This window comes from Cyphomyrmex costatus, unplaced genomic scaffold (genome assembly GCF_001594065.2).
Source record: "Cyphomyrmex costatus isolate MS0001 unplaced genomic scaffold, Ccosl1.0 scaffold1364, whole genome shotgun sequence".
In the NCBI taxonomy this organism is placed as follows: Eukaryota; Metazoa; Arthropoda; class Insecta; order Hymenoptera; family Formicidae; genus Cyphomyrmex; species Cyphomyrmex costatus.
The window spans coordinates 13,828-17,637 of record NW_017275352.1 but is presented as its reverse complement, the minus strand read 5'-3'; positions in this window follow the sequence as shown (position 1 = coordinate 17,637).

Sequence of the window (3,810 nt, the reverse complement as noted above, 5' to 3'; positions counted from 1 at the left end):
AGAAGGTTGCCAGACTCTTATTAGAGGGTCACTAGCCAACTCGTCACGTGACTATGGGTGATTCTGATTGGCTGGGGTATGGATCGCACATCTGCGTTCCATGAACATGTACTATAACCTATTCTAATAGAATACGCGTACATGACAGATGACACATGTGTTGCTGTCAGCTTGTGTTGCTTACTGACTAGTAAGTTAATTTATCACATAAAATTAAACGTAATAAAAATAAATCGTTTATCACGTAAAATTTTGAGAAAGTTAATGTACATATATCACGAATAAGCTTCGAATTAATAAACGCTTCATAGTTAAAAATAAGAGAGTAATACGAAAGTTAGAGATACCTATTTCATTAATAATGTAATTCTCTTGTAAGTTTTGATTTTATACATTTTGGAGATGATACATATATGTTGTACAGCGAAATGTTTCAATAAATCCAGTGATGGATACATGTTATTCAGATTTCCTCAAGGAAGATCAATATCGGAAAGCATGGATAGATGCTGTTTTTGGCGAGAATGCAAGATCCATAGATAATCTGAGATTGTGCGAAGTGAGTATTCATCGTAAGAATACTATGCATCCGAATAAATATAGTTTAAAAAGTGCTTCTCCATTTAATGCTTTCCTCATTTCAGGTTCACTTTGGGCGATTAGATATATTGGTGGTAGGTCGCCGGAAAGAAGTAAAAAAAGGTGCGATCCCATCATGTTTTTGTCATTGTCCCTCAGAAAATATTTGTAAATCGCAAGCAAGAATATTAGATAATTTTGCAACATTTTTCATGATACGGTTAGTTACAGAACAAGCTACGTTTTTTATTGAAATACAACAACGCTCACATGTATCAACTGCTTGACAAATATGACTATCAGACATTCTTCTTATTTTAACATTATGCACATTAACTTCATCTTTCTTCTGCTTTCTTGTTTGCGATTTACAAAAATTCTCAGAGGGACAATGACAAAAACGTGATGGGATGGCACCTTTTTTTACTTCTTTCCGGTGACTTACCACCAATATATCTAATGGCCTGAAATGAAGAAAGCATTAAATGGAGAAGCATTTTTTAAACTATTTTTATTCGGATCCTGCATAGTATTCTTACTGCTGGTTTGTGTAATTTAAACCGTTGTTCTTTAAATATTTTTGTAGAAGTTACTAGCGTTACTAGAGTTATGTTCTATAAGCAGAAGTTTGCAAGCATGAAACAAAAGGTAATTTGATTGGAACTTAGTAACAGCACTTTCTTTTGTGTGTGATCGGCTTTTGTTAGATAGACTATCATCCCGATTTCTGTAGACGCATTATAAATTAAGAATACTGTTTGTATTGTATGTTGATTGCTTATAATATCAGAAGGTAATGTAATAATCACGACTCTAACGTATGATATACTGAAATATGTATATTCGAAATATATTACTGTTTCCACCGAATTGCCACCGTCGCAACTTCTATATTTTAACACTTACAATGAACACTCACTTCGCACAATCTCAGATTATCTATGGATCTTGCATTCTCGTCAAAAATAGTATCTATCCATGCTTTCCGATATTGATCTTCCTTGAGGAAATCTGAATAACATATATCCATCACTGGATTTATTGAAACATTTCGCTGCACAACATATATGTAGCATCTCCAAAATGTATAAAATCAAACCTTACAAGAGAATTACATTATTAATGAAATAGGTATCTCTAACTTTCGTATTACTTTCTTATTTTTAACTATGAAGCGTTTATTAATTCGAAGCTTATTCGTGATATATGTACATTACCTTTCTCAAAATTTTACGTGATAAACGATTTATTTTTATTACGTTTAATTTTATGTGATAAATTAACTTACTAATCAGTAAGCAACACAAGCTGACAGCAACACATGTGTCATCTGTCATGTACGCGTATTCTATTAGAATAGGTTATAGTACATGTTCATGGAACGCAGATGTGCGATCCATACCCCAGCCAATCAGAATCACCCATAGTCACGTGACGAGTTGGCGAGTCTCTCCTTTTTTAGGGTCTCTAGTAGGCATATATGTAATACTACTATATGGCTAGTGCCTATAAGAGGGAGTGAGAGGAAGCGGTCCCAGAACCACGGTGCGGGAATATATATTTCCCTCTCTTTCTAAGATTACTTTGAGTGTTGTGCGCATGCGTTGGATTGATCGCATCTGCCAATAGGAAAATAGAGTGCGATCAGTGAGATGACGCGAACAGGTTATGCTCGTTATGCTTATTAGATGTGTGCTGTACACAGGCAAAATGGTCAAGATATGTTATTTATGTGGCCAAAAGCCTAATGCGACTGAAAACATTAGTTTGCACAGGTATGAAATAGGTATTAGTTTGCACTGATTATCATGAAATTTCTGTAAGGGATTGCACTGTATTCTTATACACATAATGACAATTTTGAAAAAGTTTATTTCATAAAATTAGGATTAATTTATTTATTCCGACAAAACTGACTCTTTTAACTGTAACAAGATTATATCCTGACGCGGAATCAATCACTTTTTCCTTCTTCCTTACACATATATGTATATTTATCCTTCTATTTATCATTGATGGAGGGGATGAATTCGACGCATGCGCACAACGTTCAAAGTACCCTGAGAAAGAGAGAGAAGTATATTCCCGCACCGTGGTTCTGAGACATGGACTTCTCTCTCATCTAGCTATATAGTAGTATTACATATATGCTAGTAGGAGCGTAACATAAAGTTTCACGCACTTTTCATGAAGTGTTCAGAAAGTGTAAATTAAGAATAAAAGATAGGTTAATCTTTGGAACGTTAAAAAATCGTAACGCCACGTTTCATGCACTTTTCATGAAGTGTTCGGGAAGTGTAAACCAAGAGTAGAAAATACCAATACTTGGAGCGTAGAATTAGAGTAACGGCGACGTTCCATCCACTTTTCATCAAGTGTTCGGGAAGTGTAAGTCAAGAGTAGAAAAATTTTAATCACTACAGCTTAGAAGGAGCGTAATACAACGTTCCATAAACATTTCACGAAGTGTTAGGGAAGTATAAACCAAGAGTAAAAAATGCCAATCCTTGGAGCGTAGAAGTAGCGTAACGCAACGTTCTACCCACTTTTCATGAAGTGTTCGGGAAGTGTAAATCAAGAGTAGAAAAATTTTAATCGCTACAGCGTAGAAGGAGTGTAAGGTAACGTTCCATACACGTTCAAAGGAGAGTTAATGAAGCGTGTGGCAAGCGTATTCAAACGTTCTAAAAATCGGAGCGTCAGGAAGCGTTAAGCGAGCGTCACTATAAGGGTGCCGTCACATGCAGCGTAACTTGCGTAAGCGTAGCGTAAGCGTAACTTGCACCGACCAATCATATCGTTTCACATGAACATCAGTTTCTGCCTAGTTACTTTACGAAATTTTACGCTGTTTTACGCGTACGATAGAGTCGATAGACGTACCGGTTACACCCAGTTACACCTTACACCCCGACGAACCACTCGACCTTTACGGACGCGTTTCGGTTCGGGTGCTTTCCATTGTATATTTTTAAAAGTATTGCCGACTTCGACTGTGCATCGCACCACACAGCTGCGTGTCCGCGGATGAGCTCGTCTCGATTATTCATCATTTTACACCTTTTGCATTGTCTGGAGGCGGGAGCTATTATTAAGAAGAAGAAGGCTGTATGCTTCCTAATTTACATATATATACACGTATACATTTCATTAAGCTCACATTATTTTTTATTATAGTTTATATATTTTTACAATTTGAATATTAATTTCGCACACACACACACACACACA